We start from the raw sequence: 26878 nt of genomic DNA on the forward strand, positions 1-26878 counted from the left end.
CCGGGGCCGCAGCCGGCGCACGCCACGCGCGGGGGCTCTCGGGGGCCCTGGGGACCGAGGAGCTGGGCGCCCGCTGGCAGGCAGCCTCCTCCTCATGCCGCGCCGGAGCCCGGCGCCCCGCGGCTGCCGCGGGAGCCTCGCGCAGGCCAGGGCGGCGTCCCGGCCAGCGACGAGTGCGCTCCGGCTCTGACTCCAGTGGCCGCCAGCTGCCTGCCCGGCCGCGAAGGCGGCAGCGGCATCACAGCCGCCGGCCGAGGGTGAGGCACCCCCGCCGGCGCCGCCCCCGCACGGCCCGCCGACACCGGCGCGACCCGGCGACTCGCGCTGCGCGCAGAGCACAGGAGCCCGCAGAGGAGGAGGCCGAGGGCCGGCGGAGCCGCTACTGGGTCGGAGAAGGGGGCGGATCTGAAGGAGAGGGCGCGCCGAGACCGCCGCGGGCGGCGCTCGCCCGGAACTCGGCAGGCGGCGCTGCGCCGGGACCCGAGGAAACCTGGAAGACCCCCCCACCCCCGCCCCTCGCAGGAACATCGCGCGTCCTGATAGGCCCGCGCCGCCCCGCGCAGAGCACCACCCCCCAGCTGGGGCCCATCCGCCTCCTACGTCACAGCCGTCCCCGCCGCCTGGGGTCCCCCAGCTCGCCGCGCCGGGGGTTGACGAACGCGTCACGAGCCTCGGGTGCGTTCCACTCTGGGGATCAGAAATGAAGGATGATGTACCTGAAGGAAAAGGGGTATCTCAAAAAGGAGACTTATATGATGCGATTTCCTCCAAAAATACTCCTTTGGGGAACTAGGTGTATTTCCGACCTGGATTAATGAATCTCCCCGCCCCAACCTAATCTTCCTCTGGAAACTGTCAGAATGTGGTAAGGGTGCACGTATATGCCTTACACCTGGACTGGCCTTCACATCTGGAGGTGGATTCTGGGCAGTCGTATACTGTGGCTCTGTCTATTCCGGTGGAGCGGAGAGGACCTCTCGGTGCAGCCAATAGGCCCTTGAGCGCTGCAGCCGCGTGGAGCTTCTGTAGCCAAACCGTCATGTTGTTTAATACACTCCTAGGCCGTGGTCTCCCCTTTGTTCAAATGCTTCTTCCTGCTAACTAAATTAGTCCTGGTCCTTAGCTTAGTCACATATTCCAAAGTGTGCGTGCAGGTGTTTCTTTTTCAACCAATCATGCGGAAGGTGGTCGGGTGTCCTACTGCCGTTGTTTTCTGAGTGTTTCCAGATTGAACAATCATTGATAGCTAGCAAATTTGGTACCTTCTTACCAAAATTCCTGTGTCTTAGATGTCTCTGAGATAGTGCTGTGTAATGTGGCACTTGAAACACCTAGTTTATAACCCTAGGCCTTTTGTGAACTGTGAGACCTATGACAAGCTACTATTTGTGAGCCTGTTTTCTCAGCCCCCGAACAATAGATTATAATACCACTTTGCAGGACAATAAGATTAAATGGTATAACTGTGCAAAATGCTAAGTACAATGTCTGGCACACAAAATGATCCCTTATATATCCCATTAGTTCACTGAACAGGATCACCAAGTTCAAATTCATTTTTTGTCCAGGTGCAGTGGCTCACATCTGTAATCCTAGCACTTTGGGAGTCCTGAGCTAGAGAATCACTGGAGACCAGGACTGGGTGACCAGCCTGAGCAAAAGTAAGACCCTCGTCTAGAAAACACAGAAATATTAGCTGGGCGTAGTAGCACATGCCTGTAGTCCCAGATGTTCAAGAGGCTGAGAGGCAGGAGGAGTTTGGGTCTACAAGGAGCTATGATCATACCCCAACACTCCAACCGCAGGCAAAGTGAGACCCTGTCGCAAAAAAAATTACCATTTTAAGTATTTTGCTTTTTTGAGTACTTACAAGTTACTCAATTCTCTAGCTAATTTAATATTTTATGTGAAAGGTAATGACATCACTTTGTAACATTTTTATATGCTTAAGGGCATGTGAAATGCAAAGTGGAACAACATATTTAAAAAAAAGTCACCTGTAAAAAACAAAAACAAGCATCTATGCAAGCAAAATAAAATCCATGAAGGGTGAAGAAGCAAAAATATTCTCTCCAACCCCACTGACTTTTCATATCTCTTTCTTTGTGCCAGTTCAACTGATCGTCTATAACGCTAATACTACCATCCCATTGATCTAGAGAGAATTCCATACCTTTTCCGGTCTTAGCAATGGACTGTTCTTAGGTAAGCTTGGCTTTTCTTAAAGGGAAGTTTAGGTCAGAATTGAGGAAAGTATTAATATCATAGAAATTGATGGTTGATGTTTTTTTTTTTTTTTTTTGTAGAGACAGAGTCTCACTGTACTGCCCTCAGGTAGAGTGCCGTGGCGTCACACGGCTCACAGCAACCTCTTAACTCTTGGGCTTACGTGATTCTCTTGCCTCAGCCTCCCGAGCAGCTGGGACTACAGGCGCCCACCACAACGCCCGGCTATTTTTTGGTTGCAGTTTGGCCGGGGCTGGGTTTGAACCCGCCACCCTCAGCATATGGGGCTGGCCCCCTACTCACTGAGCCACAGGCGCCGCCCGGTTGATGTTTTTTTAAGAAGAAATTTGAAGTGTCTGTACAGATGTGCCTGGCCTAGGTGACTATCTCATAATTTTAACCCCGTCTCTTTTGGGTTTTGTTAGCAAGTACACAGGGGTACCTCTTGAGACCGATTCCTTCTCCCCTAGAGTAAACATCATATTTTGTACCAGAAAACAAGCTCAGTCAGTACAGCCATTAATGTGAGGATTAAATTAAATGAGTTAATGCCTGTAAAGAGCATGAGAGTCTAGTACGTGTTAAGCACTATTTAAGTATTTGAAAAATTTATTTTTAAAAATCTCCCCTTCGGATTACTCTCTGCCAATAGTAATAAGTGATGCTTGTCTCTTTCCTTTTAAACATCAAATTTCCTAGTGAGTAATCCATTAAGTTGGTCTCTAATAGTCTGAGGGATGCAGCATGGTCTCAACTCATTTTTAAAGCAGAGATAGATAAAATACTCAAGAGCCCCCAAAATGCTTCCCAAATCTTTTCAAACCTGAACTATCAACCGTTATTCCTAAGGAGCCAAATGAGCCACACAACAGAGGAGAGACCTTATAGAAGTCTAAAAGTTTAGTTTTTAGGACATCAGAAAGTCCTTAATCCTATAATAGTAAGACAGAGTAAATTTTGTTTAATGGTTTTGTTCAAAATTTATTACCACCAAATAGTCTTTTTATTATTAATATATTTTGTCTACTAGATACCCCATGCTCTTAAATATCTGAATTATCAAACTGAATAAATTAAGTCATAACTAATGGTTTTCTCTTTATATTAAAAAGAATTATATCATGGACATTGCATTTAAAACAAAAAAGGAAAATGTACTTGTTTAATGAGATAGATGACATTTTATTTAGTCCATATTGTCTAACTGAGGGAGGATGAACAATATACACTAGGTGTTTGGATTTGCTCACAACCTTGGTAAAATAAAAATTAATATTTTTTTTCTGTGAATTAGGGTGAAAAAGTAGGGAAAGAAAATAGGGTACAGAACCTCACTTTTATGGTTGCTAAAGGTTCAGACCTCTATATTACAATCACTGATAAAATATAGTAATTATCTATTTAAACACCTAATTAAGAAAATTATTAGGTTGATGAATTATGCTTAGACAATTGAATTTTTATTTACATAATTTAATTTACTACTATAAAAGACATTGGCCTGATCCATAAAATGGAATATATATACTCCAAAATGTGATACAAAAAAACTTCCCTTAAATAAAAATTTTCATTATTACTATGGTCAGAGTTCTGCTGTGAAAAAAATGTACTGGTCCCTTTATCTTATTTAGATTATGTTAAAGAAATTTTAAAATATATATGTCACACATCTGAGAGTACACACGATCACTTTAAAGCTAGGTTTCCCCAATCCTGCATATGAAAGAATGCAGAACTTTATGATAATTCTGTGTTGTAGTTTAAAAAGAAAACCACCATAGTGGTAACAATCCTGATTTCAGCATTTGACTCAAATTTCATGCTAATCTCAAAGTGCCTCCATCTCTCACCTTAGATCCAAGATTGTTCTTTCACGTCCTGTGAGTGCCTTATAGCATTTTCAAGTATTCAAACCACTTTGAGGTCACTTTCACAACATCCCTTTGGGGTTGGTATGGCATGTCATTTTGAGATGAGGAACTAAAGCTCAATGAGGTAAAAATAACTGGCCTGTGGTCACTTAGTAGGAGAGAGCACAGGTGGGAGAGAGCCAGATGTTCTCAGCCTAGTTCGGTGCTCTTTCTACAAACCACACCAGCTCCCATTTTGATGTGAATTACTTTGCCTAGAAATGAGCATATGCAATCCATCTTTCAAACTTTATCAAGTTTATGAATAAACTATGTGAATTATACTACATGGTAGTACACTGGGAAGTAAAAAGCAGTATATAAAGTTAAGGCCCCACTGTCTAGTCCTTGCCTGGAATCAGTTGATAAAATGAAGAAATTAATGGATTGTGTTCACTTTATCCATTCCTTTTCTCTGTTTAATGCTAGGTTTACTTAATAGATTGCTAGTTTTGCCTTAAAGGGAATCTGAGTGGCCCCTGACTCAAGACCAGCAAATTCTAGGAGGTCTTGGAAAAAGAAGCCTGCCAAATGGAAATGAGAATTTGATCAAAAAAGTATGGGGTTGGAGGGTGGGAGGACAGACATTAAAAAGCAAAGATCAAAGACTCAAGGAGTAGTTAAGTCACCAATGCAGTGATCAGTGCCTTCCATGGAAAGGGGTGGTTCTTTACCAGGGTAATATAGGAGGTTTCCTTTGCCTGCCTGAGGCTTCAGCTGTGTGGGCCCTGGTAGTACCTGCCAAAAGGCTGAGGGAAATCAAACTTTTGGCACATATGTAATCCAGACACACAGGGAACCTCAAGTGTTATGTACACCCACTGGAAACTCAACCCTAGAGAGAAAGTCTATAAACTTGGCTATTGAACAGACAGAATAATGTCCACATACCTCCCTTGAATTCTACAGTGGTTAGTCTTGCGCATGTCTGAGAGATACTTTTTTTATTGACACATATCCTTGTTTTGTTTTTTTTTTGTAGAGACAGAGTTTCACTTTATGGCCCTCGGTAGAGTGCCGTGGCCTCACACAGCTCACAGAAACCTCCAACTCCTGGGCTTAAGCAATTCTCTTGCCTGAGCCTCCCAAGTAGCTGGGACTACAGGCGCCCGCCACAACACCCGGCTATTTTTTGGTTGCAGTTTGGCCGGGGCTGGGTTTGAACCTGTCACCCTCTGTATATGGGGCTGGGTTTGAACCCGTCACCCTCGGTATATGGGGCCGGTGCCTTACCAACTGAGCCACAGGCGCTACCCGACACATATCCTTGTTAAAAAGAAAACAAAAATTATTACTTGATACAGTTCAAAATAATTGACTTAAGATGATGAAAACCGTCTACACTCAGTCATTTAATATTTAAGAAGTCATTTCCTGAAAACAATTCTATTTTGATGCTATATAAGAGAATCCAAGAACCTAGTACAAAACAGAACAGTAAGTAGTTATTTAATTAGTGGATACTCTTAACCTCTTGCATAATTATGTGTATTCCTTTGGATTTACTGTAACAAAGAATGCAAGCATGTTCACCTTAAGTCACCCACAGTGCACCATCAAAAGAGCCATCTGCATAGGCAAATGACTCATAAAAATAAAAGATAAAATATATAGATGAAAAGTAAGTACATAACGAAAGTGGCTTAGCGCCTATAGCTCAAGTGGCTAAGGCGCCAGCCACAAACACCAGAGCTGGCAGGTTCGAATCCAGCCAGGGCCTGCCAAACAATGGCAACTACAACCAAAAAATAGCCGGGTTGTGTGGTGGGCACCTGTAGTCCCAGCTATGAGGGAGGCTGAAGCAAGAGAATGTCTTAAGCCCAGGAGTTGGAGGTTGCTGTGAGCTGTGATGTCACAGCGCTCTACCCAGGGTGACAGCTTGAGGCTCTGTCTCCATAAAAAAAAAAAAAAAAGTATGTAATGAAAGTATTCTATCTTATCAAGAATCTCATAATTGTAGCCAACAAAAGTAATCAAGAAATGCAATTATGATACAGAGTAACTTTTTAAAAAATTTATTAATAGTTTATTTATCATTCATATTCATAGCTCAGGAACACAGGTCAGTGACAAACGTCTATGTAAATCAGCCCAAAGTAATTCTTTATATTCCAAAATCACTTTACACTCTGAAAGATACCAGCCTTCCTCATCTCCTCAAAATCTTTCATAGATGCATAATTTCTGTAGAAATCTCATATACCTTCTTTCTTGGTTCAACCACACAAACTTATAGAAAGCTGCAACCCTCGGGGATACAACATATGCTCCAACAATGTGAATCCGCAGGTGCCTGGCCAAGAGGCCAAGCACTGGACGCCATGGTAGTTACTGTCCTTGATGGGTATACCAACCTCAACGCGTCCTTCCTGGCTGAGGTACACACGAACTGCCCAGAGTAACTTTTAATGAAGAGTATTTCTAGACCATTTCCTATTTTTTATCATATGTAATGCCCGGAGGCTCATAGGATTTTCTCAATCTATTCTTTTAGTGACTAAATCTTTCTCTGGAAAAAGTTTCTGAGTTTTAATGGTTTAATATTGAAATAGGAGGAGAGGCGGAGCAAGATGGCAGCCGAGTAACAGCTTCCTTGCATCTGGGCACCGTGAGTCTGGGGAGATAGGACTCCAGGCATCTCTGGCTGGTGGGAACTGCCTATCATCACTCCTATGAAGATACAGGGAGTCAGCGAGAGACTTCTGGACCCCAAGAGGAGGACTAAAACAGTGGAAAACCGGCAAGAGGTCGCGTGTGTTCAATCCGTCTAAACCCGCCCACAACTTCCACAGGCACAAGAACTTAAAGAGCAAGAGGAAGTGAAAGGAAAATTAGGGCAAGGAAACAGATAAAAGAAATCACTCATGAGGAAGAATCAGCAGAAAACTCCAGGAAACATGAAGAACCAGTCTAGAACAACCCCACCAAGGGACCATGAGGTAGCTACTGCAGATGATTCCACCAGTATAGAAATGTTAGGAATGACAGAAAGGGAATTTAGAATACACATGTTGAAAACAATGAAAGAAATGATGGAAACAATGAAGGAAATTGCTAATAAAGTGGAAAATAACCAAAAGGAAATCCAAAAACAGAATCAAATAAGAGATGAACGATATGAAGAATATAAAAAGGATATAGCAGACCTGAAGGAACTGAAACAGTCAATTAGGGAACTTAAAGATACAATGGAAAGTATCAGCAACAGGTTAGACCATGCAGAAGAACGAATTTCAGAGGTAGAAAACAAAGTTCTTGAGATAACTCAGACAGTAAAAGAGGCAGAAAAGAAGAGAGAGAAAGCAGAACGTTCACTGTCAGAATTATGGGACTTTATGAAGCGTTCCAACATACGAGTTATAGGAATTCCAGAAGGGGAAGAAGAATGCCCCAGAGGAATGGAAGCCATACTAGAGAATATTATAAAAGAAAATTTCCCAAATATCACCAAAGAGTCTGACACACTGCTTTCAGAGGGATATCGGACCCCAGGTCACCTCAACTCTAACCGAGCTTCTCCAAGACACATTGTGATGAACCTGTCCAAACTCAAGACAAAAGAAAAGATTCTGCAAGCTGCCAGGAGTAAGCGCCAGTTGACCTACAGGGGCAAATCCATCAGAGTTACCGCAGACTTCTCTAATGAAACTTTCCAAGCAAGAAGACAATGGTCATCTACCTTTAATCTACTTAAACAGAACAATTTTCAGCCCAGAATTCTGTACCCTGCTAAGCTAAGCTTCAAAATTGACGGAGAAATCAAATCATTTACAGATATACAAACATTGAGGAAATTCGCCACAACAAGACCAGCTCTACAGGAAATACTTCAACCTGTTCTGCACACTGACCACCACGATGGATCAGCAGCAAAGTAAGAACTCAGAAATCAAAGGCCAGAACCTAACCTCCACACTGATGCAAAAGATAAAACTAAGCAATGGACTCTCACCAAATAAGACAAATAGAATACTACCACACTTATCAATTATCTCCATAAATGTTAATGGCTTGAATTCCCCACTGAAGAGACATAGATTGGCTGACTGGATTAAAAAACACAAGCCATCCATTTGCTGTCTGCAAGAAACACACCTGGCCTCAAAAGACAAATTAAAGCTCTGAGTCAAGGGTTGGAAGACAATTTTTCAGGCAAACGGAATTCAGAAGAAAAGAGGAGTTGCAATCTTATTTTCAGATACATTTGGATTTAAAGCAACTAAAGTCAAAAAAGACAAAGATGGTCACTTTATATTGGTCAAGGGAAAACTACAACAAGAAGACATTTCCATTCTAAATATTTATGCACCCAATTTAAATGCTCCCAGATTCTTGAAGCACACCTTACTCAGTCTGAGCAATATGATATCTGATAATACCATCATAACAGGGGACTTTAACACACCTCTTACAGAGCTGGACAGATCCTCTAAACAGAAATTAAACAAAGCTGTAAGAGATTTAAATGAGACCCTAGAACAACTATGCTTGATAGATGCATATAGAACACTCCACCCCAAAGATAAAGAATATACATTCTTCTCATCACCCCATGGAACATACTCCAAAATTGATCATATCCTGGGACACAAAACAAATATCAACAGAATCAAAAGAATTGAAATTTTACCTTGTATCTTTTCAGACCATAAGGCACTAAAGGTGGAACTCAACTCTAACAAAAATGCTCAAGCCCACCCAAAGGCATGGAAATTAAACAATCTTCTGTTGAATAACAGATGGGTGAAGGAAGAAATAAAACAGGAAATCACTAACTTCCTTGAGCATAACAACAATGAAGACACAAGCTACCAAAACCTGTGGGATACTGCAAAAGCAGTTTTGAGAGGAAAATTCATCGCTTTAGATGCCTACATTCGAAAAACAGAAAGAGAGCACATCAACAATCTCACAAGAGATCTTATGGAATTGGAAAAAGAAGAACAATCTAAGCCTAAACTCAGTAGAAGAAAAGAAATATCCAAAATCAAATCAGAGATCAATGAAATTGAAAACAAAAGAATCATTCAGAAAATTAATGAAACAAGGAGTTGGTTTTTTGAAAAAATAAATAAAATAGATAAACCATTAGCCAGACTAACTAGAAATAGAAAAGTAAAATCTCTAATAACCTCAATCAGAAACGATAAAGGGGAAATAACAACTGATCCCACAGAGATACAAGAGATCATCTCTGAATACTACCAGAAACTCTATGCCCAGAAATTTGACAATGTGAAGGAAATGGATCAATATTTGGAATCACACCCTCTCCCTAGACTTAGCCAGGATGAAATAGACCTCCTGAACAGACCAATTTCAAGCACTGAGATCAAAGAAACAATAAAAAAGCTTCCAACTAAAAAATGCCCTGGTCCAGAAGGCTTCACTCCAGAATTCTATCAAACCTTCAAGGAAGAGCTTATTCCTGTTCTGCAGAAATTATTCCAAAAAACTGAGGAAGAAGGAATCTTCCCCAACACATTCTATGAAGCAAACATCACCCTGATACCAAAACCAGGAAAAGACCCAAACAAAAAGGAGAATTTCAGACCAATCTCACTCATGAACATAGATGCAAAAATTCTCAACAAAATCCTAGCCAAAAGATTACAGCTTATCATCAAAAAAGTCATTCATCATGATCAAGTAGGCTTCATCCCAGGGATGCAAGGCTGGTTTAACATACGCAAGTCTACAAACGTTATCCACCATATTAACAGAGGCAAAAATAAAGATCACATGATCCTCTCAATAGATGCAGAAAAAGCATTTGATAAAATCCAGCATCCTTTTCTAATTAGAACTCTGAAGAGTATAGGCATAGGTGGCACATTTCTAAAACTGATTGAAGCTATCTATGACAAACCCACAGCCAATATTTTACTGAATGGAATAAAACTGAAAGCTTTTCCTCTTAGAACTGGAACCAGACAAGGTTGTCCTCTGTCACCTTTACTATTCAATGTAGTGCTGGAAGTTCTAGCCAATACAATTAGGCAAGACAAGGAAATCAAGGGAATCCAAATGGGAGCAGAGGAGGTCAAACTCTCCCTCTTTGCTGACGACATGATCTTATACTTAGAGAACCCCAAAGACTCAACCACAAGACTTGTAGAAGTCATCAAAAAATACAGTAATGTTTCAGGATATAAAATCAATGTCCACAAGTCAGTAGCCTTTGTATACACCAATAACAGTCAAGATGAGAAGCTAATTAAGGACATAACTCCCTTCACCATAGTTTCAAAGAAAATGAAATACCTAGGAATATACCTAACGAAGGAGGTGAAGGACCTCTATAAAGAAAACTATGAAATCCTCAGAAAGGAAATAGCAGACGATATTAACAAATGGAAGAACATACCATGCTCATGGATGGGAAGAATCAACATTGTTAAAATGTCTATACTTCCCAAAGCAATCTACCTATTCAATGCCATTCCTATCAAAGTACCTACATCGTACTTTCAAGATTTGGAAAAAATGATTCTGCGTTTTGTATGGAACCAGAAAAAACCCCGTATAGCTAAGGCAGTTCTCTGTAACAAAAATAAAGCTGGGGGCATCAGCATACCAGATTTTAGTCTGTACTACAAAGCCATAGTGCTCAAGACAGCATGGTACTGGCACAAAAACAGAGACATAGACACTTGGAATCGAATTGAACACCAAGAAATGAAACTAACATCTTACAACCACCTAATCTTTGATAAACCAAACAAGAACTTACCTTGGGGGAAAGACTCCCTATTCAATAAATGGTGTTGGGAGAACTGGATGTCTACATGTAAAAGACTGAAACTGGACCCACACCTTTCCCCACTCACAAAAATTGATTCAAGATGGATAAAGGACTTAAATTTAAGGCATGAAACAATAATAATCCTCAAAGAAAGCATAGGAAAAACACTGGAAGATATTGGCCTGGGGGAAGACTTCATGAAGAAGACTGCCATGGCAATTGCAACAACAACAAAAATAAACAAATGGGACTTCATTAAACTGAAAAGCTTCTGTACAGCTAAGGACACAATAACCAAAGCAAAGAGACAACCTACACAACGGGAAAGGATATTTGCATATTTTCAATCAGACAAAAGCTTGATAACCAGGATCTATAGAGAACTCAAATTAATCCACATGAAAAAAGCCAACAATCCCTTATATCAATGGGCAAGAGACATGAATAGAACTTTCTCTAAAGATGACAGACGAATGGCTAACAAACTTATGAAAAAATGTTCATCATCTCTATATATTAGAGAAATGCAAATCAAAACAACCCTGAGATATCATCTAACCCCAGTGAGAATGGCTCACATCACAAAATCTCAAAACTGCAGATGCTGGCGTGGATGTGGAGAGAAGGGAACACTTTTACACTGCTGGTGGGACTGCAAACTAGTACAACCTTTCTGGAAGGAAGTATGGAGAAACCTCAAAGCACTCAAGCTAGACCTCCCATTCGATCCTGCAATCCCATTACTGGGCATCTACCCAGAAGGAAAAAAATCCTTTTATCATAAGGACACTTGTACTAGACTGTTTATGGCAGCTCAATTTACCATTGCCAAAATGTGGAAACAGCCTAAATGCCCACCAACCCAGGAATGGATTAACAAGCTGTGGTATATGTATACCATGGAATACTATTCAGCTATTTAAAAAAAAGGAGACTTTACATCCTTCGTATTAACCTGGATAGAAGTGGAAGACATTATTCTTAGTAAAGCATCACAAGAATGGAGAAGCATGAATCCTATGTACTCAATCTTGATATGAGGACAATTAATGACAATTAAGTTTATGGGGGGGGAAGAAGAAAGAGGGATGGAGGGAGGAGGGTGGGGCCTTAGTGTGTGTCACACTTTATGGGGGCAAGACATGATTGCAAGAGGGACTTTACCTAACAATTGCAATCAGTGTAACTGGCTTATTGTACCCTCAATGAATCCCCAACAATAAAAAAAAAAAAAAAAAGTTAAAAAAAAAATATATTGAAATAGGATTCAGATAAATCCAAGAAAAGATTTCTGTATACAAAGGTCCTGACTTACGCTAAAATCCACAAGTTCATAATCACAGGAGTGATTTTAAATTAATATAAAAAGACATGTAAAAAAATAAGAACTTTAGGTATATCAGAGCTATCTAAAACAGAGAAAAAAGCCAAAAGCATTTCAATCTGAAAAGTATGACTAATACCAATTTACCATGACCATTAAAGACTGCCCCAGAAGTTCAAGCACCTAGCAACATTAGGCAAATTATTTACATACGCCAACATATTAGGTCAAAGAAAAACTACAGTATTTTTCTTTTTAGAGTAGGTAATTGTTTCATATACCACAATTTATTTACCTATACTATTATTAAGGGACATTGCTTTTCAACGCGAGTCAATAATAAATAAAATCAGTGTAAGTAAATGAACATACATATGCATTTCTATTCGTTATATACCTTGTAGTTGAAATTCTAGATTATATGATGTATATATTCTCAGATTAAAGAGAAACTGGTAGACAGGTTTCCTAAGTGATTATACCAATTTACAGTCTCTTGAGAGTTCAAGTTGCTTACATTCTCACCAACACTTACTATAGTCATCCCTATAACTGTTAGCATTTTAGGTAGAATGTAGTGATGTCTCATTTTGGCTCCAATTTGTATTGTCCTGAGAGCTAATAGGATTGAGTGATTTTTTCATACAGTTATTGGCATACAGTGCCTTTATAAAAGCCAGAAAAGCATTGAATACAATTAAACAATTTCTGTTAAAACTCTTCATAAAATTGAGGTAGGGAGATTATATTTTCATTTTTTTTTTTTTTTTTTTGTAGAGACAGAGTCTCACTTTATGGCCCTCAGTAGAGTGCCATGGCCTCACACAGCTCACAGCAACCTCCAACTCCTGGGCTTAAGCGATTCTCTTGCCTCAGCCTCCCGAGTAGCTGGGACTACAGGTGCCCGCCACAGTGCCCGGCTATTTTTTGGTTGCAGTTTGGCCGGGGCCGGGTTTGAACCCGCCACCCTCGGGTATATGGGGCCGGCGCCTTACCGACTGAGCCACAGGCGCCACCCTATATTTTCATTTTGTAAAGAGCTGTCTCAAACAAATCGCATCAATGTGATTAATGAAGAATCCTCTCCATTCAAGTCATGAAAAGGACATAGATTGGCAAGAATTAGCTAATTAATGCACATAGTTAAAAATTTAAGAAGTAAAATAATAGCAAGTAATAAAAATCATCACTGTTTGTAAGTTATGTGATTCCCCTCACTGACTAAAGCGTTAGTTGGTGCAAAGTCTGGTGAATATGGGACAGAGATTTCTCAAGTGCAACTTCTGTAGTTTGAGCAGCAGTGTTTGTGTGAATGGGTGGAGCACTGTCTTGTGCTCCTGGATGAGCTGTCTCTTTTGACCAATCTCAGCTGCTTAATCACAGGCATCCTCACCATTTAGTCCCATTGGTTGCAGTAGACACCTGCTGCAATCAGTTGACCAGGTTTCATGAAACTGTAGTGAGTTTCATCTAGACCACCAGATACCATTGACTTTTTTTGAGGAATATTTGGTTTTGTACTATGTTTTGGTACTTCATCTTTATCTAACCATTGTGTCAAACTCCTGCCATTGTCAAAAAAGAACCTTGTTTCATGATATGTAGCAATGTGGTTCAGAAATGATTTGCCTTTAGGTGGTGACAGAAAAGAAAGGAGAGTGCAAAGGCGATTTCACTTCTGACACTCGTTTAATTCATGCAAAAACCATCTATCCAGCTTCTTCACCTTTCTGATTTGCTTTAAATGGCCCAATATTGCTGGAATAGTAATGTCAAACTTTGCTGCTAGCCACGCATAGGTTGAAAAGGATTTGCTTCCACTGTACCTTTCAACTCATCTTTATCCACCTTGTGCTCCCATCTCCCACTTGACTCATTTTCAAGATAAAACCACCAGGCTGGAACTTCTCAAACCATCAGTATACTGTGTGTTCATTAGTCATACCCTTCTCAAATGCTTCACTGATATTTTGAGCTATCTGCACTGCATGGTGGAACTCAGATGCACAAATAACACGAATTTTTGAATTATCCATGGTTTCACAAAAATTGCTCTAAAAATTTTTTTGAAAGCCAAAACATGTGTTTAAAAATACGAAAAAGTACCTTCACATTAAAAATAAAACAAGAAGTGTCAAAGTGAAATGTCAGAGATATCAACTGTCAAACTTAGTACTTAAGGAAATTGGACATTTCATACTTAACCTAATATAAGGTCCTACGGTTCTTCTGGAGAAGTATTTTAGGCATTGTACTTAATTGATTGCTCAATCCTCAGTCTTGAGAAATGTTTTTTATGATAGCCTTCAAAATATCAGAAGATGTCTCCTAATCTCCTATTATTCTTTATTCTCTGCTTCCTCAAATTTTTTCTTAAAAGCATCATAAGTTACCAAAAAATGTATGTTCTAACCAACTTCTTGACCCTCTGCTTTGGTCCTTTGCAGAACACCATAATATCATAACTTTGGAAATCAATGCATGTCAAAATTATTCACCAAAACTCAAAACAAAAATCGGAAGGAGAGTCTTGAGTCAAGAAAACCACATGCAGGGGGACGGCGCCTGTGGCTCAGTGGGTAGGGTGCCGGCCCCGTATACTGAGGGTGGCAGGTTCAGACCTGGCCCCGGCCAAATTGCAACAACAACAATAAGTAGCCGGGCATTGTGGCAGGTGCCTCTAGTCCCAGCTACTCGGGAGGCTGAGGCAAGAGAATCGCCTAAACCCAGGAGCTGGAGGTTGCTGTGAGCTGTGACCAAGGGTGACAAAGTGAGACTCTGTCTCTAAAAAAAAGAAAAGAAGAAGAAAACCACATGCATTACAGAACCACTCAACTCAGGACGGTTTGGACTTGTGCTTGTTGGTTGTGTTTGTTGTTGGTGTAGTTCACTAGTGCATCCCTGGGTGAACATATCATGGTACTCAGAGCATAGAGAAGAAGCCTGTTAATATGATAATACATGTTAATAGATTAATATGTAAGTGCCTCTTTTATGTATATCTATTTTTTAAATATCACAAAAACTAATAGCAAATGAGAGATATACCAAATTATATTACAAAATTGATAAAATTGATAGCTTACTCCGTATAAAACCTGTCAGAGGGGCCTGGCATGGTGGTTCAAACCTGTAGTCCTGTAATCCTAGCACTCTAGAAGGCCGAGGTGGGTGGATTGCCTGAGCTCAGGAGTTTGAGACCAGTCTGAGCAAGAACAAGACTCCAACTCTAGTAAAAATAGAAAAACTAGCCAGGTGTTGTCATGGGTGCCTGTAGTCCCAACTACTTGGGAGTCTGAAGCAAGAGGATTGCCTAAGCCCAAGCATTTCAGGTTGCTGTGATGGCAGCTCCATGGCACTCTACCCAGGATGACAGAGTGAGGCTCTGTATCAAAAAACAAACAAACCCTGTGAGATCATATAATAAACAGCAACAACAAAAAGCTCTCAAATATAGCAGCAACAAAATGTAATACCTATCAATAAACTGAAAAGGAAATGCACAAAGCCAATATGAAGGAAAAATATCACCAACAAAAACAGAAACAAAGGCTTAAAGATGTAAAGGATAGAAAATTCAGTATTATGAAAATGTAAATTCTCCCTAAATGCTATTGTGAATGTTGGAGATCGAGCAAGGTGTAGAATTACCATCACTTACCTGGGAAATAGATAATTTAGGGCAGAACAGTCAGCATGCTTCCAAGGCAAGCGACAACACCGAATTATGATATAATAGTCACCAGCAGTTATGTCTCTAGTATTCTTCACCTGACTAGGCATGAAAAATACAGGTTTTTCCAAGGTGGGAAAGAAGGTTAATCTATCTTTAAAAAATGAAGATTTTACTTCAGGAAGATGGAAACAGGAAGAGTTTCCAGACTAATCTGCTAAGGAGTCTGAAGTGTAAAAGATCAACACTTGGAAAGGATTCTTCCTTTGTTGTGAAGCCGTACTGCTTACATCATGTACAACACCCCTTTGCTTATTCAGCATACAGATGTGTCCCAAGCAAGACTGGACATCTTTTTTTTTGTTGTTTGTTTTTTTAGAGACAGAGTATCACTTTGTTGCCTTGGATAGAGTGCCGTGGCGTCACAGCTCACAGCAACCTCCATCTCCTGGGCTTAGGCCATTCTCTTGCTTCAGCCTCCCGAGCAGCTGGGACTACAGGCGCCTGCCACAATGCCCAGCTATTTTTTTGTTGCAGTTTGGCCGGGGCCAGGTTGGAACCCGCCACTCTCGGTATATGGGGCCGGCACCCTACCCATTGAGCCACAGGTGCTGCCCAAGGCTGGACATCTTTAAACACTCCAACCTTTTCAGGACAATAGAGTTCTAAGATAGAGAACAGCTGCTCAGAAGCTCTCTAAACTGCGGTGGGTTGGAAGAGCTAATGAACCAAGGATCCACTGATGAAAAGAAAAAGCACCTGTACAGTTTTTTTTCCCACAGGGCTATTTATTGCAACTGGCAATTATTACTGATTGATTAAGGTTTTGGTCCTGATACAAGTTGTCTTAAAATAACTAATTTCAGTAAAAATTTTCTCTATTTTTTGCCATGTGGTAAAAATTTCTCAACTAAAACACCACTTTATCAATATAAAACTTCTTAATAATAAGTGTAAATGTGAAATCAAGAATATAAAACAACTGAAACGAATTTTACTCCTCTGTATTTTACACACCAGTTACCCCAGACCTTGTAAGTCTTTAACTGTTATTGCTAGAATAATTTTAGCAAGATGAATTCATAGTGATTAACAAATGAACACTTAATTCTAAACACTCTTGATCAAGTTCCTGACCTTACTTGTAAAATTGGCATTAAAATCTCCAAGAAGCTTTTATCATAATGGCAAATCTTAAGGGCCATGCTATACTGTGGAAGAGGAATATTAATGTTAGGAAGTACAAGTCATTAAAATAAGGTACAAGGTGACTTTTTACCTACCTTTAAGAAAAAAATTTATTCACTGCCACAGAGAAAAGGGGCTAGAACAAATATAGTATTTGTAGCAAGAGGAAAACATTATTAAAGACAGGACTGGCGGGTTCTAGTTTAAACTAATGAAATAAAACATCTCTGCTCCTTCCTCTTCCTGAAATTAACAAAGCATTTTCTAAGATGCCAGAAAACACCTAAAAGGCTGAACAATAGTACATGAAGAAAGCCTGGGCATATTGCCCCACAGTCAGGGAAAATGCCAGAAGATGATTCTCATTCAATACATTCAGGACAGAACTGTCAGAGGGAAGAATTCTCTGAAGTAGTGCAACTTCCCAGAGGCAGAACATCCAGCGCCTCCGTTGGAAGTGGAGGCCATGTCTGGGCTACCTGGAGACTCCCTGACCTCTTTTGACAGTGTGGGAGGGGACGAGGTATTCAACCAGCAGTGCACAGAGGCACCATTTCTGTAAGAAGCAGACTACCGATGTGCTGGGTGGTGCCCAAACCCTGGATGACATACAGCCCAGAGCTGCCAATTTGTGTAATCTGTGGAGTAGTGAAAGGTAAGTCAAAGGTACACATACCAGAAAACTACATCAAAGAGCGATTCACAGAAAACCAGTTTCTCCTTGCCTGGATTAGAATCACACCACAAGGCAAAATTCCAGGGTTTGGGGCATTTGTAGGCAACATTTTATAACCCAGCTGCTCCTCAGGTCCTCTCCCGGCCTCATAACTGCAAATATAACGAGAATAACTACATTCAAAACAGAAATGGTCAAAAAGGAGCCAGGATAAAACACAAAAAGAGGAAGAAAAAAAATATGACATACAAAAGGTAGATTTTCACATATATATAATTCTTGAAAGATTATATCAAGATTGAGATTAAAACTTAATAAGAATTTTTACACACACACCCCTATCCCTGGGAAATAGAGTTAAAAGGGCTCAAGGAAGCAGACCAAAATGAACTGGCAGAGCTAGGGAAGAGAAATGAAAGAGAAAATAATATTATCACAAAGTCATCGCCATGTGAGCAGAAATAAAAAGATAACAGACATTGCAGAAAATACAGTCAGAGATACGAGTGATACCAGGCTTGAGAAATCTGAGCAAAGTAAAACAACAGGGAAAAAATATGAGAGACAGCCGATATAAACTACTATTTACACAGCTGATATTGCAGAAGAAGTAAACAGAAAAAATGTAACAGAAAAAAATGCAAAAATATAATCAGACTAAAAAGGAGAAATTTTATTCAGTATACATTCTCTTGGCTTTTTTATTCCTGTCAAATATTGCAGTTGATTAATCAACTTTTATTTCATTTTCTTTTTCTCTTCACTATTTTCTATATTCCTGTTATTTTTTTCATATCCTCACATTTTACTATGCAAAATTAAATTTTTATTATTTTTAAGTAATTCTTAAATTATCAATGTCTATTCTCAACCAAAGGCCTAAAACAATTTAGTTTCTCTCCAATCTTCATTCCACATCATTTGCCATGCCTACTATTTTATTTCGATTTGTTCTAAATCCCATGAAATTGCTTTTTTAAAAAATTGTTGTTGAAGCTGGGCGCAGTGGCTCACACCTGTAATCCTAGCACTCTGGGAGACCCAGGTGGGTGGATTGTTTGAGCTCACAAGTTTGAGACCAGCCTCAGCAAGAACAAGACCTCGTCTCTACTAAAAATGAAAAACTGAGGCAAGAGGATCACTTGAGCCCAAGAGTTTGAGGTTGTCATGAGGTTGCCGTGACAAATTGATGCCAGGTTGTTTGAAGTTGCCGTGTCAATGATGCCATGTCACTCTACCAAGGGCAACAAAATGAGACTCTGTCTCAAAAAAAAAAAAATTGTTGTTACTGTTGCTTTTAGGATTAATGCTTATATAGATATTTTCCAAGATATTTTACCCATTTCTCTTCTCCATATAACTTCTTGCACCTGTTGTTTTGTGTAGGTTTATTTTCTTTCTTCCTGAAGTATGTCCTTATAGTAGCTGTCCTGAGCCTTTTTTGGCACCAGGGACTGGTTTCATGGAAGACAGTTTTTCCACCTATGTGGATGGGAGTGGAAGAGTGATGGGAGTGGGTCTTGGCATGCAGAGCTCAGGTGGTGATGTGCTAGGTGGGGCTGCTGGCAGGCAGTAAATACAAATGAAGCTGCTTCACTTAATCACCTGCCTCTCACCTCTTGCTGTGCAGCATGGCAGCCTCGTTCCTAAGTTCCATGGAACACAATTTTTACACAAAAGACAATTTTTCCACCAGGGTGGGGCGTGGAGGAAAGAAGTAGTGAGGCTGACTTCTGCCAACCAGACTCCTAATAGACTAGGGCCCAGGGGTTGGAGGTGCAGCTTTATAATTTTTTTGTTGCTGTTGTTTGTTTGTTTTTTAGCTTTATAGTTCTAACAGGAAGGGTCTGTAGGCCATTGAATAAATTAAATAAATTTGTCTTTATTTTGCCCTCACTACTCAATGATTGTTAGGTTGGTATACATCTCAATGTTGACAGTTTTTTTTCTTTTCCCAACCTTTGAAGGTATCGTGTCTTGTGGTGGCTATGGCTATTATTTGTCTAATTGTTATTCTTTCGTAGATAATTTTCCTCCATCATGATTACAATGTTCTCTTTTTTCTGGTGTCCTGCGGCTTCATATTATGTTTGTGACTAATGTGTTTTTATTTATCTGGTAAAGATTCGGTGTTGGGATGTTTTTCTTAAACTCTGGAAAGTTCTTGGCCATTAGGTTTTTGAATATTGCTCTTCTCACATTCCTTCTAGATGCTCCTTCAAGAATTCTAAGTGAATGTTGGATCTTCCCATTCCTGCTGCCCATTTTTCACCTCCTTTAATTTTCTATCTCTCCATCTCTGTATGTTTCATTCTGTGTTAGATTCTCTGCTGTATATTTAATTTAGCTATTGTTTCACTTTTCTATCCTTGTTTTTTGACTCTTTTCAATGTGATTACAATGGAAGGAAGGTTTCCCTCGTATAAATTCAGACTAACATCTTACAGGTAGTTGAAGGCTACAACTAAGTCAGTAGTTTATACGAATACATATGCTCTTTGATACAGAATTATTATTTTTAAAAATCATCCTGTAGGGGGAGGAGGGAGGACATGTGGCAAAAGGAGGGAGGGCAGGAGACGGGATCTCACCTAATGTGCACACTGCGAGGATGTATAAAACACCCCCTGGGTGAGGGGCTCTTCTACAAACGGAACTTTACCCTGGAAGTAAGAACAATGTAACCTAAATATTGTACCCTCATATTAATTTAAAAAAAGATAAATGAAAATCATCCTGCAGTTCCATTTGTACATTAGTGCAGAGATACAAGCACAAAGACATACGTTTGCAGCAATGTTACACCCAGGATCACAGGATCACAGGATAACCAAAACAACCTAATTGCCACCAATAATAGACTAGGTAAATAATTTACAACAATGCAATTGAAAATTATGCTTGCAAAATTAAGCTTGTGAAGACCTAAGGTAGATTTTACGCGCGTTGATATAGCCTGACATGTTAGCTCCAGATGTGTTCCCATTTGTATTCTGGAGATCCCTGCAGACAACAGATAGCAGAGTCAAGCTGATCATCTGTGTTTTAAAAGGAGACTAGAAATTCTGGGTGAGCTATGGAGAAACCTCTAGAGATAGTATGAAGTACTGTAGCCACAAAAAGGTCTGAAGAGGTGAAGGAAAGCCACAATTATTGGAACTGGAAGGATGGGGTGGTTGGAGAGAGCCACCAACAGGACCCGAGGGAGCAGGACCAGGCCCCACCTCTATCTTCTCTTCCTCATGTCTTCCAACATGAAGCTGGAGGTGAGAGAATCTGAGCTTGGGAAGAGAGGTCTAGAGCGGATATGGAGGAGAAAGGGGAGGTACGCAGCACATTATTTTTCAGATAATGGTGATATATTTATACTTACATACCCAAGAAACTGGCATGTGGAGATACTTTGGGAAAGTGAACCATGAAACTTAGGGTCTTTGCAGTATGGGGTGGGAGGAAGTCACACTTTCTCTGCATTTCATTTTTACCATTAGAATTTTTATTTATTTATTTTTATTGTTGGGGATTAATTGAGGGTACAAAGAACCAGGTTACTTAATTGCATTTGTTAGGTAAAGTCCCTCTTATAATTGTGTCCTGCCTCCAAAAGTTATATCACATACCATACCCCCCCACCCCCATCCCTCCTTCCCTCTCTCTGCTCTACTTTTCCCCCCACACTCCTCCTCCTTTCCCTGTCTTTCCTCTTCCCTTCCCCCACCCCCCTCCCTTCTTGCCTCTCTCTGTTTTTCTCTCCCCCACCCCCCCTCCTTCCTTCTCTTTGCTCTCCCCTTCCCCACCCCCCACCATGTACTAGGTCATCAACTGTCCTCATATGAGAATCGAGTAAAATAGGATTCTTGCTTGTCCATTCTTGTGATGCTTTACTAAGAATAATGTATTCCACTTCCATCCAGGTTAGTACAAAGGATGTAAAGTCTCCATCTTTTACCATTAAAATTTCTTTTCTTTCTTTTTTTTTTTTAGAGACAGAGTCTCATTTTGTCACCCTTGGTAGAGTGCTGTGACATCACAGCTCATAGCAACCTCCAATTCCTGGGCTTAGGTGATTCTCTTGTCTCAGCCTCCCAAGTAGCTGGGACTACAGGTGCCCGCCACAACACCCAGCTATTTTTTTGTTGCAGTTTGGCTGGGGCCGGGTTTGAACTCACCATCCTCAGTATATAGGGCCGGCACCCTACTCACTGAGCCACAGGCGCTACCCACCATTAAAATTTTTTTTTAAATCTTACCCATATAGTATTTTTTTTTTTTTTGAGACAGAGTCTCATTATGTCACCCTCAGTAGAGTGCCATGCCACAGCTCATAGCAACCTCAAACTCTCGGGCTTAAGCGATTCTCTTGCCTCAGCCTCCCAAGTAGCTAGGATCACAGGCGCCCGTCACAATGCCCAGCTATTTTTTGTTGTGGTGGTTGTCATTTTTTAGCAGGCCTGGGCTGGGTTTGAACCCGCCAGCCCCAGTGTATGTGGCCAGTGCCCTAACCACTGAGCTACAGGCACGGAGCTATATATATAGTATTCTTTTGATTAAAAAATTAGCTGATAAGGGGAGAGCAGAGAGAGAAAGAAGGAGGGAGGGGTGGAGAAAGGAATAGCAGAGAGAGGGAAGGAGGAAGGCGGGTGGGGCCTTGGTGTGTGCCACATCTTTGGGGGGCAAGACACGATTGCAAGAGGGACTTTGCCTAACAAATGCAATCAGTGTAATCTGGTTTATTGTACCCTCAATGAATCCCCAACAATAAAAAAAAAAATTCTCATCCTAAAACCAAAAAAAAAACAAAACAGATTAGCTCATGGCAGAATTTTGTTTAGGGAGAAAAAGTTTTTTGTTTAGCAAAGCATCTTAGTAATCATCCTTAGCTAAAGAAAAGGAGGTCTGAGAAGCGAAGGAGCAAAGAAAAGAAGAGTCTGGGAACCAACTCTCTTTCATAAAAAATTATAGTTTGGAGAGGAGAAAGGGAGCCCAAGAATGAGTAGAAAGTGGAGAGAAGCAAAGGATTTGAAGAGAGAGAAAAGGGATCTAGAAATGCTGGGTGAGGGAGACCTGAGGAGAAAAAAGACAACAGGGATGACCCAGATGTCTGGGGACAGGCTCTCTATTCCTCAGTTCTGTACCATGCTGCTCCTTCTGAAGAACCAGCCCCATCTACCACCTTGAGTTTATGGTATGTGGTTAGGGTGAGTGGCAGAGAGTAAAGGAACAGGGATTCTGTTTGCTGTTTGGATTGTTTTAGAAGAATTGAGAAAAGCTACAATTAAATACATACTAAAAAGAAATTGAGACAGAACCTGACTTGAGAAAACATGAGCCCCTAGAACTAGGAGAAATGCTGATTTTTGCCATAGTTAAGGTCAGAGATCAAACCAGTATTAAGAAAAGCATGAGCCTTAATAGCCAGAGCTCTGAGCCTGCCTGGTGAGCTGTGTGATATATATAGAATAAAAGCACTCAAGGACATGTCTGACTCAGGTACTCCTGCAGATGTCCGAGAATCCATATAGAGAAATGTGGAAAGCTCTGAGCTCAACTCCTTTGCATTGGCTCTTTTGCAAATCATCAGGGTTAAGAGATTTAAATATTACTTTGAGAGTTAATAGCTGGTGTTTCTGATTGAGACAGGGCTATTGGACATTCTCTAATCATAATAAATCATACATCTTGGCCCAGGATTTTAATCCTTGTTTGTTATCTCTGTCTTCAACAAAACAATATTAATGACAAGAAGAAGAAAAAAAGCTGAATGCAAAAAATTGGTCCTAGAACTTTTGCAATAAATACTAAGTCAAAACATCAAGTACTACTACTAATAATAATTATACAGGGCGGCACCTGTGGCTCAGTGAGTAGGGCGCCAGCCCCATATACCAAGGGTGGCGGGTTCGAACCTGACCCTGGCCAAAGTGCAACAAAAAATAGCCGGGCATTGTGGCGGGCCCCTGTAGTCCCAGCTACTTGGGAGGCTGAGGCAAGAGAATCGCCTGAGCTCAAGAGCTGGAGGTTGCTGTGAGTTGTGACGCCATGGCACTCTACCAAGGGTGACAAAGTGAGACTCTGTCTCTAAAAAAAAAATTATAATTATACAATTATTACAGTTACTAATCTGAAGAACATAGAGGCCTTTAAGAATAATAGAATTGGGTAGGCAAAACCATTATCTTCTTATGAAATAGCATAAGAGAACTCATAAAAGGTCTGCATCTATTCCTAGTACAACTTTTATCATGCTTTATTCCAAAGATATAAAATCTAATAAAACAAACAGATAGTTGGACTTGTTTTTCTAAGAATAATAATGAGTTGGATTTTTAAAACATACAGTTATATAGGGTTTTGCTCTTTCCTGACCAATAATACATAATTGTGAATTAACCAGTTGGTTTAAGGATCCCAGCAATGGCCATCGAAGATTGTTTTCCATATCAAAATTAAACAACCTGTAACAATCTCATTGTATAATATATACAATAGCCAAGTAGGGTTTGGAGCCTACAGTCTTAGGAAAATGAAAAACAAAACAACACAATTAATAATTAATCTACAGCTTGAAAGCTATATAGACAGAAATGTATATAGGCATACAAAGTTAAATCTGTACTGATGGCTAGACGTGGTGGCTCACACCTATAATCCTAGCACTCTGGGAGGCCAAGGTGGGTGGATTGCTTGAACTCAGGAGTTTGAGACCAGCCTGAGCAAGCTCAAGACCCTGTTCTCTACTAAAAATAGAAAACTGAGGCAAGAGGATCACTTGAGTCCCAGAGTTTGAGGTTTCTGGAAGCTATGATAATGCCATGGCACTCTATCCAGGGCAACAGTATAAGACTCTGTCTCAAAAATAAAAGAAATCTGTATTGAAATCTTTCTATATTAATATTCTGCCTATCTACCAAAAGAATTTGGTATAACCTCTAATTTAAAAAAAAATCACATACACAAAATCAGTCAAACAAGAGAAATAAGACAAAAATCAGGTAATAAATTTGAAGTCATGTAATAAATATGAGCGATATAAATATAGTTAATTTATAGATAGGAACATACAGGAGAGATTACCTACTCAAACTCAGGCCTTTTTACTACTTTATAAAGTGTATATGATTTAGCATATTTAAAACTGGTTTATTTTCTTAACACTACTAAATTAAGGAAGAGAATAAAAGTACTTAACATGACAGGGTATGTTAACAGATATTATCTAAAACTTGTATATGAGGCAAGAAGAGGCCAGCCCAAGCTTTAAGTATCATCCCGGGGCATTATTTAACCAGCCCTCTCATGGATTGCTCATTTATCCAGGGCAACTTTCCTTCAGCTTTTATACAGATCTTTTTGTGTGATTTGTGATGCAAGTTAAGAGTTTAGACCAGTGTTTTTCAACTTTTTCTAGGGCATGCTTGAACCTATAGTTAACCTTCTGTGGCATACTTAAATTATGTTGATCAAAAAAAGGAGTTAAAAAAACATACTGTATTTATTTATTTATTAACACAAACAAAATGCATTAGCATGGCCAAAAAGTAAAACAAAACAATTTATTATGATTTGTAATAAAAAGATAACAATTAAAATTCTTATTTACTTTTCTGATTCTTAAAACTTAACATTTAATGAGATACGTGAGCTTGACTTTCTTTAGAATATCTTCTTTGCAAGGTTAAATTTTGGACAGGGAAACCCTTAAATCTTCTTCCAAGTATTCTAGCCATGATTTATTGATTTTTGTTTTTAATATTATTCATTGTAAGAAAGCTTACTTCACACAAACATGATGTTGAGAACAGAAGAAGTATTTCTTTCCATTACTTTTTTGGTAATATTTGGATGAATCTGCAAGAAATGCAACTTTATTGCACTAAACCTCGTCTCAAAGTAAACCGAGAATGTTGCATTTTTAGAAAGGTTGAAATTTCTTCTTTTAATTCATAAAATCTTTATAGAACTCCTCAAGATAACCATCTCACTTCTGTGCGCAGTAAGAGTTACATATGAGAAGCATCCATTGAGAAACAGGTCTGTGAATAATCCTGATTGCAACAGCCTGCTTTTTATACAATTAACAATTTTAATAGTGTCCTATAGAACCTTTTGTAATTCAGGCACTAATGATTTTGATGCTAGCCCTTCTCTGTATAGAAAATAGAGTGTAAAAATAATTTTTGGAATTTTTTTTTGCACAAGTGTAACAAATCCTTTTACACCTTTGGACATAGACAGGACTCCATCCATACAAATATTAATGCAGAAACCCCAAGATGAGTTTTAGAAATAAAGTAATTATCGATCAAATAAAAAATATCTTGGCCCTTTGTTGTTTGGTGTGGTCAACAAAATAAAAACTGTTCTTTGATTTCTTCTCTACAGGCAAATCTACTGAATGCTAAAAATTGGGGTTTACCACTGATATCAGTAGATTCATCCAACTGAGTTGCAAACATGTTTACTTCTTTGAGGTGAGATTTTACTTGACATTCTGTATTTTCAAAAATCCTTAACAAGCTGAGAAATTATATTATCTGAACGTAGAATTTTTAAAATTTTCTTTTAGTATTCTTGTCCAAACCCTGTTTTTACAATTGCACACCAGGCTAGTAAAATAACAGATTCTGCAATTGGATGAGATTTCATTTTCCTAGCTACTAATTTCTGCAATTGCGTAACTCCCTCCCTGTGCTTTATCTGGTATCATTGCATATTTCACTTGATCGTAGCCAAAAGGCCGAGAAGTGATTGTCATTGCATATTTGGTCCATACTTTAGCTTTTTTTTGTATTACTGAGTATGAATCATTTGAAATATTCCACCAGCTTTTGGGACAAGTGGTAATGTCTGGATTGTAAATGTCTCTTTAATTTTCTAGGAATCACAGCTTCATTTACTAATGTTTTGCCACAAATTACGCATGTGGGACGTGGTGGATTTTTTTTTACTACGTATGAAACCAAATGATAGACAATCTTTGTTGTATTGATGACTAATTGTTTTTAATTTAGTTTCCAATGTACTGGATGCAACAATATGTGACGCCTTCTAATTTTTGTTTCTTATTAAAAAATCTGTCCATTTTAATTGAATGCTGTATAATAAAAATTAAATATGCCAAGTCAAAAATAAT

The 26878-nt window shown here is 39.6% G+C and overlaps 1 long non-coding RNA gene across 5 annotated transcripts; it reads left to right on the forward strand.

Moving 5' to 3' along the window:
* The first annotated feature begins 542 nt into the window (after window positions 1–542).
* On the forward strand, window positions 543–26878 carry LOC128571595 (uncharacterized). Of its 5 annotated transcripts, none has more exons than XR_008375932.1 (4): window positions 543–675; window positions 2113–2205; window positions 17577–17724; window positions 26128–26878. It is a non-coding gene; the product is annotated as an uncharacterized LOC128571595 (long non-coding RNA). The 5 variants fall into 5 exon arrangements; XR_008375928.1 differs by lacking the exon at window positions 17577–17724 and having other exon boundaries at window positions 26128–26216; window positions 26624–26878; XR_008375931.1 differs by lacking the exons at window positions 543–675; window positions 17577–17724 and adding an exon at window positions 765–865 and having other exon boundaries at window positions 26128–26216; window positions 26624–26878.

The sequence above is a fragment of the Nycticebus coucang genome, chromosome 19 (genome assembly GCF_027406575.1).
Source record: "Nycticebus coucang isolate mNycCou1 chromosome 19, mNycCou1.pri, whole genome shotgun sequence".
Classification (NCBI taxonomy): Eukaryota; Metazoa; Chordata; class Mammalia; order Primates; family Lorisidae; genus Nycticebus; species Nycticebus coucang.